This window comes from Hetaerina americana, unplaced genomic scaffold (assembly GCF_022747635.1).
Source record: "Hetaerina americana unplaced genomic scaffold, ioHetAmer1.1.p SCAF_1, whole genome shotgun sequence".
NCBI lineage: Eukaryota > Metazoa > Arthropoda > Insecta > Odonata > Calopterygidae > Hetaerina > Hetaerina americana.
In genome coordinates, this window is record NW_027286069.1 from 47507624 (window position 1) to 47530471 (window position 22848).

At 41.0% G+C, this 22848-nt stretch overlaps 1 protein-coding gene across 1 annotated transcript in view; it reads right to left on the reverse strand.

The window, feature by feature from the left end:
- LOC139691534 (cysteine-rich secretory protein 2-like) overlaps window positions 1-22848 on the reverse strand; it is a 212599-nt gene that overhangs the window by 58026 nt on the left and 131725 nt on the right. The gene's annotated exons all lie outside the window — the stretch shown is intronic.

Genomic DNA, 22848 nt, shown 5'->3' on the forward strand with positions numbered 1-22848 from the left:
TCGGTCAAGTCGCACCGCTGCTGTTGACGAATATGGGGAGTAAATCCGGATAATGGAAGTGAAAGGGTCCGCATAAAGCTAGGTGTCATCGTGAGACGGAAAAAGAGCAGTTCGGCTGGTTGGAGGAGTGATCCGAAACTCATTCTCGCACTTACCATCATGAAAGCACCTATTAACAAGGCCGATTATTATCTTCCTGTCTCATTTCTTGCAATCCGTCTAAATCCCTACATATTCTCTATCCATTATGAATTTGAAGGACACTCATAAATTACACCATAATCATCTTTTTTCACAGACTATTTCAACGTTCATGTAAGAAAGCACTGGATGTAGGCAATTTTTGACATTTTTGTGTTATAAATAAACGAATTGAGTGGTGGTGACACTCAGAAAAAATATCACCGCCTATATTATTTGAAGCTATTCATAAAAAATTAAATCCCTGTGACTGCTCTCAAGGAAATTTCCATTACTTTCTCGATTATCATGTTGAATTTAGTGGTAACCCTATTAAAATTCTGTCGGAATATTCGAATTTATTAATTTTTGATCAAATACGTCATATTTTTCTACAATTTTTAGTGATTAATAGTGATTCTAAAGGATTATGAGAATGTACACTTTTAGTGGTGACGCGGTTGATGGCCGGAATAAAACACTCATTAGCTCAAATCCCAGTTCTCTCTCCTCCCCATCTATGTTACAGCACACCCTGCTCGCTGCCACAGGAGTGATTGGCAAAGAGATTTTTGGGGTACCAAATATTACTCAACTATGGGCAAATGAGGAGTGTACGTGGAAGGAACTAAATATTAACGTAATTTTGCATTTTTTATCCTTTGCGATATTGAAATCGAGAAATACGCCAAGGAAGAATAAGTATTTCACAAAAGAAGCACGAATTTTTAAAATTTCGAATAACGGCCCCAAATACCGAACAATCAAGGCAAAGGAATAATTTTTCCTACAATCATTTTTAAGACCAAATATTCGATAGCTTTCCTAAAATTTCATGACAACGTTCAACACATCTCGAACTCTAAATTCAAATCCATCCGATGAAATTGTTTACATGGAAGATTAGTTGAATAACTCTCGTTCAATTTTGAATATTAAATTACAATTTTAAAATTTGTCTTGAATATAAAAATAGGATATCGAATAAAGAAGGCAGACAATTTGATGGCTTTTGGGATTAAATTGTTAGGATCCCTGCATTATTTTGAACACAATCATTTTGCACACTGTGCACCTGAAATTATTCGACCAAAGAGAAACCAATTCCGACCAGTAAAGCGACAATTCGTTTGACAATAAAAATCAGAGCAATTATTATATACAAAAATAGGTGAGCGTACAATAATTTTGTTGAATACTTCTTCTTGAAAACGTACTTAAAGTTGAGTCAAGAGAGCTACATGCTCGGAATTGGAGAAAAAATCCATCTCTAACACACCAGAGATAAGATCCATCCATCTCTACATACATAATGTTTAAAATCAAAACATCATGCGTTAACAATTCTAATTGAATTTTACAACATTCAAGTTTTTTGACCTTATATGCTTTTATGGTACCATAGGAAACTAGGCATTGGAATATAACCTTAACTGTCACAGAAATTAATGGTCAAACATTTCCCATCTTTTGACAATTTGACTGAACGATTTGGATAGCTAGAAATATGAAAAAATAGTTGTCATCAAGTTTTTGTGAAAAACACAAAAAATGCCATCGATAACAACCAATAGTTGTTCGTCAGTATCAGCCCAAATAAAACAAGTAATTTTTTGCGTATTCGAGGTAAAGTACCAAATTTTCGTTGAATGTCGAATATCACGAATACTCCATTATTCCTTTTCGAGTATTCATTTATTCGCTCCTCACATCTCTAATTCTGAAACGTAAGAATAATGGAATCGATTTCTTTTATTTTACACGAGCTATTTAGGTTGTCAAAACGTATACTATTGGGTCTTAAAACAATCTTCGGTGTCGGTAATTAAACTCGAGCGCCCCGTACTCCTCTTAAAGCCTTCGCCTCGCTTTCTCTCTTCGTGACTGACTGAACTCCCATTCCAGTTTCTCGAATAACCCCAAAACGATTAATTCTCTTCTAGTAACGATTTTTGACCAACTAGTGGTTCTCCTTTTAGTTTTATCAAATTCCTTCCAAACTCCTACCTACTTTCCCCAAAATGTCCCAATTACTTGCCGAATATTGGAAGTATGACCTAAGTGGAACAACACCTCTCCCTTACTCTTCGATTGATTTTCCCTATCTTCCGCCTTATCAAGAAAGGTATACATTAATTAAGATGGGCCGTAATATTTATCTGCGCCCTTCTTCTAATCTCTTGTTCAGGGTATGTAATTTTATGGCGGGAAGAACTATCTCGGAAACATCTGCGAACCACGAAAGGTCATTATCCCCACTACCTTGAATACGTGTACATACGTGTCTTCACGCACTAGACAGATTGATGCAGGCTACTTATTCCAATTTTCCAACTAATGTTCCGACTGGTGAAAGAGCAATTTTATTGTAACACTGTTAAACCTTAGACAAAACATTTTCTATTCCCGAATCCCTCCCGGCACTAAATCATGGCCCCGTTCTAAGAATGCACCACGTAATAGATAGACTATTCCAAAATTAAGCGGCTCCAGACTCCGCGTCAAAATGGCTTCTATAGTGGCTTGAAGCATCCGGAAACAATATTTACGTAATTGAAATAACGTTTTCACTGATACATAGTGATGCAATGAAGGTTATCGAAATTCCTGGGATAGCCAGTTATTTAATTGAATAACATTAGAAAAGTTATCCTTGTTAATCCAGTTATATAAATATTTTTTTAACAGCAGAGTCGGCATAAAAGTAAACATTAATGTAACCATACACATTATTTGATTTAATATTAAGTCAGAACGTCATGAGTTAGTGTTCATCATTCATTCATTGCAGTGATTGGCCATTTTCTTCGCCCATTGCCGAGTCTCTCCGTTGAAGAGAGTTCAATGGAATCAATTGTTCTGATGTGTTACCACATCTTACCAAAATACTCGGAAAACACTCGAAATTATCCTTTCGTCTAAGCATTGGACCAGAGTGCACTATTTACGCATTGCTGTCACCCAGGTCGGCTGTTTATAGACGAGGTTGCGTGGCCCACCCGTCGGTCAGGCCCGAAGGAGTTCGAGTGCCGCCAAGGGCGCGGACATCAAGCGGTGAGGTGCTTCACGCGAGAGGAAAATCACGGGAACCAAAATGCCCACGGCCGATGAAGTAGCCAAATCATCACCAAGCACCTCCGTCCGCTATTAGTCAACGAATTAAATCCGAAGCGTTTTCAAAGGAGCAGAAACTCCGTCTCCACTTGGCGAGTTATTTTCCTCTCGAATGAATTTCCATTTCTCATTAGGGAATTGTGTGGGTTGGCGTAAAATTTTCATGCCACTCATGAATTTTCATCTCCGGATATCGACGAAGCGATTCAATCGTTCAACTTTCGGGTAAACTAATGGTTCCACCAGCAAAGAATGAAAGATGGTCGGTCATTGGATCGCCGAATCCTCCTTTCGATTCGATGTTGAACGGCGCAAGGACGACGATTTGGTCCTACAGTAGAGCTGAGGCCGAGAAAATGTCGGTATATGTATGTATACGCACATGTTTAATCTACTGGTGCAAGTGACATAATCTCATAGGTTTTTAATTAACAGTAGTTACGCTCAACAAATTTTCCTGCAAACATTTTTTTCATAAAACTTACTTACAAAATATTAATGTTGTTCTCACGAAATGAATGTAGGTGTAAATTTATCGATTTAAGATTACACGTGTGCTCTCGCGAGTGCCAAAAAGACGCCTTGGAAAATGTTTTAAATTCTTTTCGTCGAACGTCTTATTTATTCATGAACTAAGTGGACGTTGTTTCAAATCTTTGGAAACGACCCAAAATCTTTGCCCGAGGAAGCGAAATAAGAGGATTAATATCTCAATTTTGAACGAATTTTGACGAGGGAAAAGAAATCGAGTCGGAAATTATCCCCTTTCACTAGATCCGCCAAGGCCCGAGAGATTCCCTGCACCTCTCATCCCTCCAGTCGAACATCTGTGAAATTTGTCCCAATCTTCGGTGGGCCGGACCAATTTACATCTAGAATGAAGGGCCCATAGAACATCTTAGCTGGAAGGGGTTTCCCAATATCCTCTTTCCCGGAGCCCGAAACACAATTCGGGAAATGGATTCGGGCCGATCGGGATGGGTGGCGCGTCGCTGGCTGGGTGAGACGTCAGAAAAGCCTCGAGGGGAGGGCGTTGGGGTAAAATACCTTCGGAAGACAAATGGCTGGTGGATATATGGTATTGAGGAGGGCGTGGGAGACTTTTAAGGAGTTGGAAGGAGGAGAGATGAGGGAGTGGATCCGTGTGCTTTCGGCTCGGAAAATAACACTGGTTTGACTGATGACTTTCTTTACAATTCCGAGTTCTAAGGCCGACCGGCCGGGTTTTTACACCTCTGGGCCGTCCGTGGTCGAGACAAGAGGCTGAGGGTCTGTTTAGCGGCCGGTGGGGTCGCCTTCTGGTATGGGAAACAGCAATGATGGTGGCCGGAGAGTAAGTTAAGGGCCCTTGGACATGGTTGGGAATGGGGACCGGGGATTGGGGAGGGGAAGAGTGTGAGGGCAGACTGAGAGAGGGAAAGTGTTCGAGGAGTTGGGAATGAAGAGGGTAAAACAAGAGAGCGAAAATGCTCGGAATTAAAACCTATTTGCTCCGTGATGATACTTCTTTACGCCCCCGTCAAAAACTCGTGGTATTAGGGATAATATTAACTCTGTGAGTAATACTAATTTACCTAAAGGGATTTCCCATTCTCTATCTCGATTTTCAGTGTTGCCCACTAGGTGATTTTTTTCGTTTACTCAGCTATTTTCTCTTGTTTTATATTAACCTAGAAAAAGCTAGGAGATGAAGCTAGATTGATACCTCGCTTAGTAACTCGATACTGGTCGGCCCCGGTGGCGGCGGGTTGATGTCCTCGTCTGCCAACCCAGAGGTCGCGAGTTCGATTTCCGCCCAGTTGGTTTTTCCTTCACCCAGGGCTTGGGTGCATGTAATTGTCAAATTGTTATATCAATGTTCAAAGTCCGATGTAAGGATGGAAGTGCTGTTTTCGGACTAACGCAAATTAAATAAATATCAAAAATACTTCAATAAGAAGATTGCGTAGTTTTCGCCAGAGGTTATTACTGGAATTGCAACCTAGTTTAGTAAATACAGATTGTACAAGACTTGTGGCAGCGACGTATTGGTTTCATGGGAATAAGATTCTACTGCTGACAGGAGAGTTCCGGGTTCGACAACTACGCATTAAAAAACCAAACGGAGGAATATTTTCAATGCAAGAACTTCGTGGGAACCTGGGGAGGCACAGGGATAGGGACTTGCTCCGTTCACCTGAATGTGGTCTTTAGAGTTTATGCAAACTATAGCTATAACTTTGTTATCTATTTTCTAAAATATTGTCGTATTATTATGTGCTTATTTTGCCGAACGACGTTATTTCTTACATATTTTTCTGTCCTCACATTAACCGCCTGGAGTCTTATCATTCACACGCATCTCATTTACTTTCTTGATTTACCCTTTCCTCTCAAACCACTCATTTTCCCCTTATGTTAGGTGATTTGCTCTCTTTATTCAGCCAACATGAACAAGCTAAAATAGCGCCATTCCGTCGTAGTTGTCCATTATCCATTCACATTTTTTCATGCTCCATTCATTCCCTACTCCATTTCTTGTATATTAGCAACAGACACTCCTCTTACCCACTATATTTATTTTTCGTTGACGATTATTGTGACATAAGTTCAACTTATTCACAATAATCTGGGAGAATTACACATTGCAACACTATGATTAATACTACTCTGGAAATTAATTCATTTTATAATATCACAATTGAGCGAAAAAGAAGTAATTGTTGATTCTTTTAAACAAAGGAAAATTTCAAAACTTTAAACTAAGAGATGTTTTTGCAATTGTTTATAATATATTGCTAATAAAATCCATTGCATTTCATGGAAAACCATCGTATTTCAAATCCAAAAGATATTTTAACGAAGAAAAAGACATTTTTCGAGAGGATTGAGCTCGAGTAACTCGCTATTTAGTGACTGTGGTTTCACGCTTCCTAGACAACAAGAGTTACGAAATTTAGCAACGACACAGCGCGTCTCAAGAAGAGGGATTACAATGCGGAAAGGAAAAGGATTCGTTCAACAAATGTGAAGAACGGAATTGATCTAAATGAATACATTTGTTGCAATTGAGATGGGGTCGGAATAAGAAAGAGAAAAGGATCTTCTGCCGATTGGGTTTTACGGCATGCATTAAGATTTATAGCGAGTTTCAATTGCCTCAAAAGCGTACGGCTTTGAGATTTCGCGCTTGAAAGGAGAGGACTGGCGAGTTGGACGGACCGGCTGGATCAAGCAAATTGCCGCTATGATGGGAAGGTTCTTGGAGGAGAGAGAATAATAGCCACGTCTACACGTTTTATGAGGCTTGGTTTATTTTTTCTGTTTCATTGAAAGAATTCCTCCACTGAGCTTGGCAGTTGAGCCGACGTCTGTCTTTGTCAAAGCCAGTATATACGTGAATGAATGAATGTGTGTGTGTGTGTATATATATATATATATATATATATATATATATACATATATGTATACATGTACACATATGTATACACACGTGTGTATATATACACACACACACACACACACACACACATATATATATATATATATATATATATATATATATATATATATATATATATATATATATATATATATATATATAGATATATATATGCATACACACACTCACACACACAAATATATTTATACACATACAAGCAAAAGAATTTACTGGTCCCCCTACTCTGATAGCATGCATATGGGTTTGTAGCACAATGCACGTTTTTCAGGGATTTAAAGTAAAGGTTTTTTCCTTTTCCTAACCCTTTCAAACCCCTTCTTATCCTGTATCCCTTACACTTCCCATCCCTACCAGGTGCTTTAACACCTTCCACCCACCTTTTATGTAGATCGCGGGGTACTTATGTAGATGTGGAAATGCGAGTTTCACGCGCCGTTAGACATAATACTTGGTCTACCCTCACCTATCAAACCAACCTTCGGGATTGTAACTTTGGTGGATAAACATGCATGTGTGTGTGAGTGTATATATGTGTTATATACACACACATATACATGTGTATAAGTTGGGACTATAAGGGGGTTGGGGAATCGTCGTAATGCCGTTGCAGAAGATCTTCGCAAGCAGACACTCGACTCTGCTTTTGGTCGACCGCCAAAACCTTCGGGACAAGTTTAGCGCAGATCTTTCGCAACTCCAAATTTTCTGTGGTAATTGTGTGCACTGTCATCTTGTCAACGCCAGTACGATCTGCGATCATGCGCTCACTTAATCGACGGTCTGAATTCAGCACTTCAGTTAACGCACACGTCAGGGAAAAATTGTTACCGATACCTTTTATACAAACCTTGTAAGTATATATAGTATATACAAATGTATATATATATATATATATATATATATTTATTTATTTATTTATGTATTTATTTATTAATTTACACAATCAAATATGCGAAACTTCCGATTTTTAACACTCAGTTTAAAACACTACCTAGTTATCTGAGACAGTATTTTTTTCTTTCACTCTTCTCCTCATCTTATAATTCCCTCTAGAATAATTATGTTATTTACTCTAAGTCATCATCCGAATATAGATGGTATCGTGCACAACTTGAAAGTTTCAGCACATTGTCGCGACTTATAAATCGCTTTTGAACAACAGAAACAGAACAACATTTGAACTATAGTATTTCCTTTTTCGTCTTCTTATACTTTCTAATCCCCTGCACGGCCTTCAAATTACCAATTCTCATCCTCCATCTTCCCCATCTATCTACGATTTCCCCTTCTATCTTAGCCTTCGACGTCTCACAATATCCCTCACCATCCTCTTTTCCTGTTTTCTTCGATTTTCCCTCGAAACTTTCTCTACTTTTCTTCGCCATTCGTCCATTATAAATTTAAAAAATCCATGTTATTAGATAACAAAATATTTAACACCTGGACGAGTGAGAAATGCAGATGAGCATGATGGGCGCTAGAATCCGCATTTCTAATGGAAGGGATTGAAATGACGGCCACTACTGTCCGTATTTACTATTTTAAATCTTTGACGCTTACAGTTGGAATATTAATTATTGGGTGTCATGGAAGATTAAAAGTTTGAAAATCATGTTGAAGGAATATGTAAAAGTCATTCTTTGGCCTACGATGCGGCTCTATCATCATGCCGCAGTTTTTGTTATTCCCTTCACAAAGATATTCCATCACTTGCAAAATATCTCCAATCAATCTTCGTAACAGAAGTCCCAGGTGTCTGCCTGCCATATTCTACCCCATCTCAGGAAACTTTCGTATGCACCCACGGGAAACGTTATGCAAGGGTAATAAGGGGAAACGACTATACAATGAGGGAGTTACTGCATATTTTTTTTCAAGAATAAATTGCTTGATAGGCCAAGAGTTTTTGCGCAACTCCCGCTTCCACGACTGAACACCAAACTTTCTCGTTATTAGTGTATCCATCTCGATTGAGAGAACTTCAATCTTAATGGATTATATTTTAAATTTATCTCGATGATTATTAATTCCACCAATTATTTTGGATTAAGTAAATTTCATTTATTATCACGGTATCATTAACAGTTTTACTTGATATTCAACTCTTGTATCGAATTGAGATATTTTGTTCTATGGTGGTTTTATGCCTTCTCCTCCCTAATCAGAGTCACTCAAGTTAACCACATGTGGAAAATTATTCCGCACATAAAAAAATGAATTTCATATATTTCATGTTTACGCTATTAAAAACTATATTATGTTCATGCCATATTGCCAGAGATTAAGCCATATTTCGGAAGATGAGTGATGTGAGTTTCATAAACTATATTTTGAGTGCATTTGAATTTCAAATTACGGTCCCAATTTCGGGAAGGGTTGTAAAAAAATGAATTTCCTCGTTTTCTGAAATTCACTCGGCAAATGCTTCCGAAGCTGCTAGATGCGACGACGAGGGAAGACGTAACTCATAGGAAAGGAGTCATCAAAACATCGTCGAAGAAAGAGAATATTCAGATATTTTTATTTCCTTTGATTTAGTTGAGCCAAGTTAGCTTTTATTCTCATTTGCTGTCCTGAGCACTGACTATTTGTATGGTGGACATCCAGGTGTACATCTAAAATACAAACGTGCATGTAGAGTTAAAAAAAAGTTTCCCGGATCCAAATTTCTTACAGCCGGTAACTGCTTTCCTAAGACGGAACCCTGACGTGAGGGAAATGTATTTTTTTTATATTTAAGGGAAGTGTCAATAGGAAAGATTTGTGGAGCCCACAAGGGACTCCCACGTCTCATGGAACCTGGGACCTGGGACCGAATTCATTTCCGATGGGGATTCATGGACGGGGTCCCCTTGCATCATGGAGTGGTCGGTATCTCACGTCTTCATTTCGGAAACGGCAGCGGATGCCCCCTCCGCCCCTCACGGACGTGCGAATGAAAGAGGACCCGAGAGGGGCGGAGGGCGGCTCTGGACGGGAGTGATGGAAGAGCTGAGATGGGGAGGAGGTGGGAGAGCGAGTTGCTGGATGAGGAATGGATCGAGAGGACCGAGAGAAGGGTGGATGACACCTCCTTTGATTGATTGATTAAGATTGATGGCCGCCGGGGCGGGCGGATTCCGCCATCTTGTCCCCCACTTCCCCCAATCTCCTTCCATCCCCCCTCTCTGTCTCTCTCCCTCATCCCCCCCCCGACTCCTTCGCCTTACCCGTCATTTTCCGAAGCGTTTTTCCCGCAACCCCAGCAACCGCTTAATTTCCACAAGGTCGTGGGGTGTGGGGTTGGAGAGGGAGAGAGTGCAGAGGGGAGGGAGCGCACATATGTCGGGCGGGCTCGAGAGGGTCTCCGCTGATTGGGGGAAGAGGGGAAAGGGAGGGAGTGAGGGGGGAGGGGGTTTGGACAAGGCGACACATCCAGTTAACAGGAGAGGAGAGTGGAATCTGTGAAGGAAAGGATTGAGGCTCAGAGGAGGGACGCGCGGCGGTACGGCACTCCCCTAGAGGTCGTTAAACCCTCGTGTTTGTTTCGTAATTTGTTTTTGTTTTGTTTTTCTTTTTCCCTTCGATTTTCCAATTCATTCGGTTTTGAGCCGTCGGAGCGTCGTCTCCAATCTCCTTACCGTGCATCAATTCCAAGCGCCGAGGATTGAAGGAATGGGGGAAGGGAATGAAGAAATGGGGGAAGAGGAGCGGTTTTCAATAAGCGAATGGTGTGAACGACGCAACAAAAAAATCAAAAAGGCTTACTTATATTATGAAAGTTTGATATTCTCGAAGAATGTGATACAAAAGGATGAAAGAAATTATATCGTTTACACCTTCGAAAGTTAAATGATTTTTTCATGTCATAACTATTGATTTGTAATATTTTATTTCTTATTTATATGGATCTAAACGATGCAACAATCTCAGAGTGTAAAAATCATTCCCCTTTGTTGTTGCGTTGTAATGCACACTTAGCGGATGACTCCTCCAAAAGCTCCCGTCGCGGAATCTCCCGCAGTTTCTTGGAATGGATCTAAACGGTTCAGTTACTGCCGTGCATTTGTCGGCGACAATATAATGGCGCTCTTACGTGATAGGTACGTCAAACAAAACTTGTGCATATTATCAATGACATCAAAAGAAGGCTACATTTGCTCAAGGCATTCGCAATACTGTTCGGCTGAAGAATATTTAGTTGGTTCAGTCATAAATTATCATTTTAAAAGAATATTTTGAAAATAAATGAGATTTCAGTCTACTAAAGTCCTACTGTCGTTTCCTATTAATCTTCATTGAGGAAGAATATTTTCTCGTTTTCATTGGGCTTTGATATTTACCGCCATTTAGAAGATGGATGAGCGGTCCTTTCAAAACGAAATCGTGTCGTCACAATCGCCACATCCATGACCTCACCACTTTGGATCCAATGGGCGCGCATCCACGCATCCCATGCACCACTCCCCGTTATGCATCAAGTGGGTGCCTATAGTTAAGGCGCGACAAAAGGAGGCAGACATTGGATGGCATAATCGGGCTTTTCGACAACAAGGGTTAAGTGGTATCTTCCTGGCCTCGGGTGATATCTAAGGAGAAATGGCCCGCGCTGTCAGTTTTCATAACGTGGACATTTAGGCAAAACCAGACAGGAGGTTGAGTTCGTGTGTCGAAAATATGAAAGGTTAGCGGTATCCGAAAGGGTGAACGGATGCACAGGTCGTCGACCAGTTGTCAGTCCCATCCCCTCTACATCGGCGTCGTATAAAGATGATGAAAATTTGCCGTTGCCACTCCGATGAATGGGAATAAAAACGTGGGTTCATGGCTTTCTGAATGACAATTCTTTCCTCATGGCAATAACTCGACAGCGGTAAACTTTTTTTTTTAACTAAGCCCACGCTGGGTTTAGAAGTTTAAGTTTAGTGGGCGAGGCTGGCTTAGAAGTAGTTGACTCAGCTGATAATAATATTTAGTGTACATTTGGGTATAATTTGCAAGGTAACTTACATATTAATGAGCTTTGTAAATCATGTGGTTGATATGAGCGATATAAAGGCTGGGGGCTGCGTGATTTTGAAAACCAACCTTTTTCAGACTTCATCTATAATATTTCTCCTACTTACGGTGCCCGTAGGAAAGTAAAAGTGTCATTCTTTCTTGAGAAAAATCGAGTAAAACAGCCCGATTTGCTAAAAAAAAATTCAAAACTGCAATGAAAAGTGTATGTATGATTTACATACAGCCTCGGTTGGGAACCTCAAGATAAAAGAAGTTCAACAGATTCTGCGGAATAAATTAATCAAAAAATTAGGGAGGGAACTTTTTTGACTCCTGAATGTCAAACCATAATACCTTTAATACTTTTATGTATATTTCCTGAGAGAAACACAAAAACATTATTACTTTCCATAGCGAAGATAATCCTTTCATTCTGTTGAAAATAGCAACATCATAATGGTTCCAGATTCAATCCGAAGTTTTTCTCTCCCGCACTTCATGCCTTCAAATTGATGTTCCCCTACATACCGATCGAAACGAATTGGATGTAAACTATTGGCCGTGAGTTTGTAAGGTGACAATCCTTTAGCCAATATTGATTTTTGCGCAACTCTATACCGATATTTCGGTCAACTAGGAGAAAGTTTTACACCAAGGGAAACAATAGTAACGAAGTAATGCCCATGGTCAAGTGGAGGTATTGATCACGCTTGACCACGGGCAATACTTCGTCACTGTTACCTCACCTGGTGTCCTCTCTCTCTCCGGTTGATGATCACCTAGTTGACCGAAATATTGGCATATCCAAAAAATATCAATTTTGTCTATAGGATTGTCATCTTGCACACATACCGACCGGTTGTTATCATCTACGTGGTGTCAACAGATATATCTTGTTTTCAAGATCGTGGGAGTACCTAATAGTAAATTCCTGTAATTGAAATTACCTCGAATTCTCTAAATATTGCCAGTGATATTACAAGTAATTTAACAGTTAGTGAAAATATGGCGAGTGTGGAGGAGATTTGGCGTGCCAAAGGCATTTGATATTTAGGTGGCCTCTATTTTGCAACCTCCCAGAGGTGGCGAAAAGGCAAGGCAAGCCAGGCGGTTGTCAGTGGCGCCTGCTTGGAGGGGAGTGGTCAGACTGAGGAAACCGCTTTTGAGTTTAACTCTCAGAAGCATTGGGGCTCTCGAGAATCCCAAAATGACACTATCTACTCATTGGCATACGAGGGGTTCCAACCTATCGTCAATCCCACTTGGTCCACCACCGCTCAGAAGGACGAAAAACAAACGCTGATAAAAGCGATTGGGGAAACGTTACAATCCTACTGAGGTCGAACGGGAAAGTAAGAAGGAAACAGAGTTTTGGGAGTACGAAAACTGAGTTCACGTGAGATAAAGGGATACTGAAAATTGAATCCATACAAAGCAGTCTTGCTTTGGCAAGTTCAACAAAGAATTTTGCTAATACAGTTAATTGCGTACATGAGTTGTTTAAGAAAAGGGGACTCCGTAAACATTTGTCTGCTGTATAAGAAGAAATTTAATATATGCATTTCAGATTAGCCAACACCAAACTCGAAGACCCATTCTTCACGAATCCAACCCAACATCCCCTACTCCCAAAACATCGGATCCAATCCTATAGCACACAAACATTTTTTACTATTACATGCAGTTAAGATATGTTTTGAATGAATTATGAACTCTGTTAAAGTAAATATCATTGTAACTATTGGTATTATACAAGCATTATTATCTTGCATTACGTTAGAGACAATAATAACTATAGAAATTATTGTGATTTTACTGATATAAAATGCTTAAAATGACTAAGATTATCATCCTACCGCATTAAATTAACTAATGCGGTAATTTTCGACCAAATCTCACTTCATATTAAAACGTTTATGCCTTTTATTGCTCATTCGATCCCTATCCCAAATTTTAATAATGAAATTGCGTCATAAGCCTCTCCCCCGCCTAGGCACTCCTAAATAGATTTGAGTTACTATTTTAAATCAAAAACAAAAGATAATATGCCAATTTTATTCTATTTGGAGTATCATTTTGTAATTGAATTAAATGAGAAAATTCTTAAGTAACATTTTTACGAGTGCGACGCATTGCTTTCTCAAAATAATTATCCCCTGTTTTATTGCATTCCCATTGGTTAGGTCGTAATTATCTTCATTTGCTGATCCGCTAGTAAAGCGTTTTAACTGCGGTCAGTCAAATGTGTGCTTACAATTAACACACCAAGACCCATTTAATCCGAGGAAAATAACTAACTCCAAAGAAATCGTGCACTTAATTACACTCGAGATGAAATCCAAACTCCAGCGTCACTTCGCGGAACCCTTCATAATTATCCAAGTAAGAGCTGTGACGTTCATATTTACATACTGCAACTTCTAATTTCATTTTTATTTTCTCTTTGCATCTATTATGTATCTTTCTCTTGAGTATTAAAAAAAAAAGTTTTCCTCCTTTTATGATGGGTATCCGTGCCCGTATTTCGTTCGAGCACATCATTTGAGGCAGAGGTTGGCTGAGGTCACTTGCGCTATTATAGGAGGAGGGGATTAATTCGGTTGGGGCGAGATGTTCAGAGAATGGGGAGGAAGGGTGGAGAGAAACCCGGCGTCAGCATTAGCATGCTCACAAATTCCAAGTAACTTCGGGAGATGCCGCGACAGTAACTATTTACTGAGTTATACGATAAATGTGCATTACAATGCAACAATTTCAGAATGTAAAAACCATTCATCCCGGTCAAGGCGAATGATTTTTAAACTTCGAAATTCTAGCATTGCATTAGCCTACTCTTAATGATGGGCGCAAAGGGGCCACAAAAGGCATAAGGTCCCATCCGACGGACTCATCTCGAAATGCTCTCCACTTGACACCCCAAGTATACATTTGGGATACTTCTGAAAAAATCCTGCCACCTCCGGGATTCGAACTCATATCCTCGGGGAGCGAATCCAGCATGTTAGCCACCCATCATTCCGATCCCCTATGTACACATTACCATCTGCGCACACTTAGAGAGGTGTTCCCTCGAAATCAGTGAATTAGGACCTTTTTTTTCTTCTCTTGGAAGGAATTGTATTCATTTTCCCAGCAGTGAGCCCAGAGTTTTATCGCCAGGATAACAGCGCTTTTCAACTCTTTTCCTTCATCATTTAATGGATCATACGCGTAGATAAGCAAGTAATCCTCCTCCCTTTCGTTCTCCTTAGCCCACATCCGTCACTTTCGCGGGGGAGGATGATCATAAGACCACCCGTCGCGTGCAAATCCTTCGTCTTACTTTGGCGGGGGGGGGGAAGGACACCGAAGGGGACCATGGGTGAGTAATCACTAAGCGTCGTCCCCCTCTCCTTCCAATTTGCTTCCAATCTCCTCCCATACCTGTCACTCGATCACGCTCGGAGCCCAACCCACGCCCCAATCGGATTCGCCCGAGACGGATCTCTTTCCCATCGGGATAAGGGCGAATTCATTGCTAAACATCTCTCGAGAGGGGCAGGGTGCATAAACACGACCCGCAGTCCGGGACGCAGCGAGCTTGGATCGAATCATTTTTATTGTTATTATTTTTTTTATTTTTGGCGACTGGACGCGCGAGGGCAAGAATGGCAACCGAAAGATATCCTTGACGATACATCGGCGCCATGGCGGCGGTTGTTATGCTCCCCCTCGTGACTTTCGCATAAAGACTCAAGTACAAAGAGAGGAGCCAATAAAAGGTTGAAAAAAAGAGATCCATTCATCCGGGGAGGGAGAATAAAGGTGTATGTATGCGTGTGAGAGGAAGGGAGGGTTTGCCGAAAGGGTGCAGAAATAGTCTAGTCACATTTGGGCCCTCGTTCATGGAGGCCGTTCACTCGTTTATTTATTATCGGGGAGCCTTTATTTTTTTGTGAGCTTCGGTACGTACAACTGGTCCTCGTAAAAGAAGAGAAGTTTTTGGGCAGCCCGGCTACAATCTCCGTTTTACCTCGCGTCGAAATGGTTTATGAAACCTCTTTCGACCGGCTATTAATCTACCGCAGCCGAACGGCAAAAAAAAGAAACCAAGGATTTGCGTCAAGTCACCATTCTAACCGTTTGCCAAGAGATTATTCTCTGCTAATCTTCCGCCGCGAACTACGTCTGGCCCGGTTCCAGGGTCCGCGAGGGACAATAGGGAGGCCTTATTGCTATCTGCCGTGTTTTGTGTAAGGACCGAGCAGAAGTGATGAGGGACCGAAGGATAGAAGTGAACAGGGACGGGTAAGTTTGATCTAACAAGGTTTTGATGGAGGGATCCGCTACAGCAGTGAAGGCGACCAAAAGATGATCGATGGAGATAGGAGTCAAAAAGATGCAGAGCTAAAGCGAGAAATAATAAAAGTGAGTGAGTGTCACCGGTAGTGAGGATTAAGTAAATATTGCCATTCTTTTTTTTCAAACAAAAACGATCTCATGAGAATTGAGAAGCAAAATCAATAATTTATCCCGATGATTCTTTTTCAAGCTTATCTGTCGCAAATGAAGTTCATCCAAGTGAGTGAGTCTCAAGAAATGAGTGCCTGACACAGTTGTTCTAAATCTCAGAGAATGGCGAATCTTTGCCAATGAGTCGAGCACGAAGGCGAAATGAATTATTGCGATTTCCTACATGACCTTGAAATTAAATATTTGGTCTTATCCTGAAATCTGCGCTTAAAAATCATATCGCATTTTGTAGGCCTGAGGCCGACGCAAAGTGAAATAAATTAGAAAAAAATATGTTTTTTTGCACTGCTGATATTCGTATCTATTGGAGGAGAATCAAATATGGGCGATACGTGACTTTATAAGAACAGCTGAGAAAAGCTGATAAAAGAGTTGCTGCAAACTTGATAGAAAAACTTACTCACGGAAGAGGGCTCCATATCTGCGTTCTTGGTGGTAGCTTTTCGTAAATCATCATTCCGTTTGAATCATTTTAACGAGATTTATGGGGTACTGGTCAGGTTAAACTGAGAATCAACCTGGTTGTTGTTCTTCCGGGTGCATTTTTATCTAGGATTTCCCTGAGAAGTGGCTGAAGTGGGTGGGTGTCGGAGGTTGACGTAAATCGGCTTGGATAAATTAATTGCTTTTGACACCCGGATGGTTTCTGAGGCAGAACTGACACTTCCTTGTTGCTGTGCACGCTTGTTTGTAATTTACTCAGCGGAGCGTTTGGAGCTCATATTTCTTGTTCCATCAATTTACGCGCGTCTTCGACCCTCAATATTTCATAGCGAAAGGCTACGTGACCTAGGAAGCAGACAACATCGATTAACCTTCGAATGGGAACAATCAGATCTGCAGTAAGCGAGTGAACTGCAAGGACCTAGATGAATACAGGAAAAATGCATTTGAGGGACGTCGAAAAAACAAAAATTTATATCCATTTCAAGATATCTCTGGTCTTTTATTCTTGATTTAGTCGAATTCGCTTCACAAAAAAATAACTCAATATTAGAAATTTACCCATATAAAAAGGACTCTTTGGTTAGCAATCTTTGTGACAATAAGAAACCCTTCTAATCCAATAAACAATATCAGTTAGAAAATTGATCTTGCCATTTTATAGAAAAATATATAAAATAAAATGAAACGGATGGATTATTTTAAAACGCCATTCATTTAACTGAAGAAGTTGCGTATGAAATATTAAAACTCTCTGTCATCAAAAGAAGTTTGGCAAATATTCAGTAATAACTATCGCGTCCGTATTATACATAATCGTATTATTACATCAAATGTAACTGAAGAAATCAGGTTATCATACATATTTAGCCTAAAAATGTTGCCAAAATATCAAAAATGAAATAATCTAATTAAGGTGGGCGGGACCCAGTGAACTTGGTTCGGTTCTCTGTTCTTTTATCCATACTGAGTGTGGAGCAGGAAAAATTAATGTCTTAATAATATTTTATGGTAAAGTATTAAAGGAGAAGAAGGGATGGAAAACTAGTCATGATATGAAATTAGCAGAGGGTCTTCGTGAATCCTTCATTAGCGTGCAAAACTCAATCTTAATTCCTTGCGTGATTAAATTCTTAATGAGCAACAGAACATTTAAGAAATGCCTTCAAAATCTTATTATTTTCATCCTTTCCTTCAGGTCATGGATAAAAAAAATACAAGCTTTTTGGAGCTGGGCAATGATTATGCATAACGATGCTCAATAAATAAAGAAGAGATTTCCCTTTCTGCTCTTTCGGAAGGTAAACGAGTGTGAGAAAACAGAAGCAAGTGAGAATTTCGATCCTTTAAAGTGGAAATAAACTCTTTAGTTCGTCGTGACCCGGCAACAATCGTCGCCGCATCGGAGATGTGCAAATCGCTTTTGCCAATTACACCCGGAGAGGGAACGAGTCATGTGACCGTTTCACGCCGTGTTAGTTCAAACGCCTCCTTAATCTTTTCTCTTCAGATTTCATCCTCCGAGCACGTGCCACATAAACGTCTTATCAAGAGGGACAACCTGTCTTCCTCCCTCGTCTTTTTACTGCCACCACCCACCTCCTCCCACCGCCGAGACTGAAAGCAGCGAGAAAGGAGACCGGCGTAAAACACATCTTTTTAAAACCGAGTCACCTCCTCCTGCCTTTGACTCGAATGGAGAATCAAGGGGTTCTTCTTTTTTCAAAGGCGCCGGTGAGAGGAGGATGGCGAAATAGGGGGCGTGAGAGGGGAGGGGGGCGGGAGGTATGGACCGGAGTGGAAAAGTGAGAGAGGCAGGGAGGGGAGAGGGGTATCGAGGGGAGAGAGGGATAGAGGGGGAGTGGAAGAGGGGGAAACGAAATACAAATCAATGCCGTCGAAGGATTCCGGCTCGTGACTTTTCGATTTCCTCGGGATTCGTGCACCACAGCCGATGAAACGAGAGCGGAATAGTAAGAGGGAGGAGGACTAAAGCATTCGGATCCGCAAAGCGTCGCGTGGGAGGGGATGGGGGAGGGTGGGGATGTGAACCCTTTCCGAGGGAGCTGGGAGAGGCGAGGGGGCCGAAGAAGGGAGTGCTGAGAAACGGAGAGAAGCAATCTATTTGCCAAGATCTGGTCGGGGGCGAAGATAATAGAGCGAAAGAAGAGAGGCGAAGAATTAGTTCATTCAGTCGGGTTCGAGGTCATTGATGAACCTACCTCTGCTATTTAAGTATTGGAGGTTGCTTGTTTCCATTTATGTATGCTGTTGAGAAGCTAGTATTTTAAGATCAGAATCGAAGGAATTGCCGGTCAGATGTTTTGGTCTACGTGGTTAGAATTATTTGTCGGTGTAGTGCATTGCGGGCCGTCTTATCCATTGCGTGCTTATCATCACCACGTGCTCATCAATCCTAGGTTTGGCATTAGCAGATCCGCAAAGTGATCCATTCCCTGTCAATCTCTTCGTGCCCTCAAAGATCCTTTCAACGACATCTTCCATAACATGCTTCTTTTTAAAATTTTACTCCCCATATTCCCTTCAATTATGACATACCATGCATTCATGTCCTAATATTCCAATCAACAGTCTGAAGTTCTGCATCGTGAAATCACACCTTGAGGAAAAATCAAAATGTTTGTAGATTTCACAAATTCTTGAATAGGCTGAGACCGATTTCGTCACATAGGTGATACATTTAGATGCCTGCACGTGTCACATATAGGTAGGCATGGTTGAGTGTGTCACCCAGGTGCCTCAAGACGTCACCTACGTGATGAAACCGGTCGCACCGGATTCAGTTTTCCGTGAAATTTACAAAGATTGTATCCTCTCCTTCCAAAGGGTTTTTTTGCATAGAGATGATAATAAATTTAATCCAACATTTATCGCGTCAACTTTTCACAATTTGTAGGTTTACAACGTTTTTTAATCACTTTTACGATTTTTATGGGAAATTGTGAGTTGACATTTAGTTTTGGGAAACGGACCCAGATAAAAGCCACAGGGCACGCATTCGCATTGATGGGGAACGGAGAAGGTTTTTATAGATTTAATTCGTCGTAAAATTGTATTTCATTGAGAAAAATGAGCTCCTAGTGGCGAGATGGGTTGTGGAAACAAGCGGCCTTAAATTATTGCTTCGGTAAGAACCTTAATCGCTGGGTTTGCAAACATTATACATGTTTATATACATTCGTCGGGATCGGGAAATTCCCCTTGTCCACAAAACCGAGAGTTTCATTAGTGCTTCCTTCGCCAATGTGGCAAAAATGAAACCCAATAAAGAGCGGAGACGAGAGGACATGGGAGCTACGTAGATCTCGCCACGCGGGAAGACGAAGAAGCGGAGGGGGAGGGTCGAATGCTAGAAGAGGATGTCCAGTTCGGCATGAGTGTGCAGGATACGCAGCCACGGGGAAGAATGGGGGACGGGGGGAGGCGAGGGAAGTAGGGAGTCGCCCTAAATGAAAGGAAATCGGGTGGGGGGAGAGGTTTGGAGCTGTAGGCGCGGAGAGGGCGCGGGGGACGATGTAGTGAGGTAGAAGGTAAAGGGGGGAGGAGAGTAGGGCGGGGTGGCTCACCAAAGTGCACCGGTCAGATCCAAATCTCCGTCCGCTATTCCCTCTTCGTCTTATCTCCCTTTTCCTTTTCCCCATCTTCATTCTCCTCAACCCCCCCCCCCCCAGTGAGTCGCACCGTCTTGTTCGGCCTCTCCCCGCTCCTTATCTTTCGGAGCGTTGCCCCACCTCCTCCTCGCTCGATGCAACAACTATCCCGTTCTCCTTGGTGTGCCGATTTATACGCACGAGGGAGTGATCAATTTTTGCAATTTTGCCTTCTTCGTTTTGATTTTGCTCTCCATCCCTGGCTCTCCCTCGGCAGTCGGATGCCGAATCCCAGTGGTGGTCCTTGATGTTTTCGTCCGATTGAAAACATTTCACCTCGTAATACTCGTCGGACAGAATTGGAAATGTACTCGTAATGAGACCAGTACAATTTGAGGGAAATGGGAAAAACACGCGTGATAAGTGAAATTTAGTAAGATAAGTGATTTAACGCCAGCAAATTCCCATTCCAAACGAACGCAACAAATGTAGAAAAGAGTTTTCTATTCCCCGACCATTTTTTTAAAACAGGAATTTCCCAGCTTTCCTTTCCCTGCGATTATGGTTACCTACTGTGCTGATGTGAGTTTTCTTCCACTCTGTATGTGAGGAAACCAATTTTTGAGAAATTGACTAATTCATTCATGATTCGAATGCACTAATTACGTACTAAATTATGACGTTTTTTCTGATATATCTTGACGATATTACCGGTAATATTTAGAGTTGTTCGCAGTTGCTCAGGATTTTGAAGAAAAACACAGTTTTTTGCCCGTAGTTCCTTTCGTCTTCCATCCAGCTCGTTTTGGCAGGGCAGCAGCATGGTAATTCTGTTCTGTTTCTTCGTGAGAAAACCCACCATCTTCTTATGCGTGTGCGTCCACGTTATTATCCTTTTTGGTAGTAGGTGCAAAGGTTAAGAATTTTGATTTTTCAATACGCCTCAGCAGCTAATTAAACGATTTAATATCAGTAGCCATGGAGATTTAGAAGAGAAATAGCTTGCGATCTAATCGGGAATTTTCTATCGTGACGCGACTAAAATGAAGCATTTCCAACCAACGATAAATCTTTAAAAGACTTATAAATATTTTTAGAACCAAAGCCCAGTGATGAATGAAGAAACCAGGAGATCCACATTCTCTTGATTCTCACAAATGCTTGCCATTCAAGGACATTTAAAATTAGAATAAATTTTAATTTGTTTTGGGGCGATTAATAGTACAACAAAATAAAAAGATAAAAGGAACATTTCGGTCGGTTTCATGAAGGCCTAGACCCCGGACTCAGGTCGGGGAGGTGTGGCGCCAGCCGCGCAGCTCCCGTCGCAACCTTCGCTCGGCATTGAGGAAGAGCCCGCGCCGTAACCCCTCTTTGAGTGAGGTACCCCTTCTCCGATGTGAATACGTTGCCAGGCACTCGGGTCGCAGCTCATTTCTCGCGCTCGTTGCTAGGCGCCATGAATGTGAGGGAGGTGGAAGGAAAACCAACCAGCTGTCTTACTTGGTCAACTCGACGCCAAAGACATCGAGGGGTCACATCCCCATTAACGTCCCCTGAGAACCAACGTGGTTCAGCAAATTGCTGAGTTCACACGAGAACGCGTTGGCACGGGGCGATGTGTAAACTGAGCGCGCATTCCCCGAGACTAATGCTTGGCGAGGAAAACAAATTTACCCCGAGGAACCCTAAATCCTGCGTGGAGGTTTTTCCTTTTAAACTTTCTATGGAGAAGAAGAAGGATATCACCAATTTCAAGCCATTAAATGGTAATAAAAGTAGAACATTGTGCTTTCTTTTCCTCGTCCACCCATAATGCAAGTCCATTCCGTTCGCATTCAGCCGAGCATTTTCTTCGGAAATTATTTCTCCCCATCCATGGAATACTTGAGCAGAATTGACTTATTTTAATGTACGAGTATAATTGACATCAGTTTGATTGCCTAAAAATGCATAAGTATTTAAAAAAGATTGTTAGATTATTATAATTCTGTATTTCCTTGAATAATGCACTGCTCTAAATTATATCCCCTCTCCAGGAAAAATTAAATTCCCCTCGTTTCATCAACACGAATATTATCTTGGATTCTTAACAATAAATTTGTTTGCAGAATCAAAAGACTTCCTTGAGCAGCGTGCCTATATATTTACCTAGCCAATAAATCCGATGGGCAAAAGACAAATCACTCAACATGAGCCCATGACTGGAAATATTAGCAAAGTGAGAAAGTTTAACCTTGGTTACCATCACTCCTTCATCGAGTATTTGATTCCAAATAAATTAAAATTATTTTGTTTTTAATTTTGGATTAAAATGCATGATCTGTGAAAAACGGAAATCAAATATGGGACTAAGATAAAAGGAGGAAAATCTATGATCAAATTGAGTCAATCCAAATAAAGGTTCACAATCGGTTTGTATTGAGTGTTTCTGCTCAACTTCAGTTCATCAGTTCTGGTTACCTGACCGTCTTCATCTTCATTTCCCCACATTCGACGTAAGCTCAGCAGCTTATGCTTTTATCTGCTCTTGGCAATTATTCATTATCAGGTGTGAAAAACACC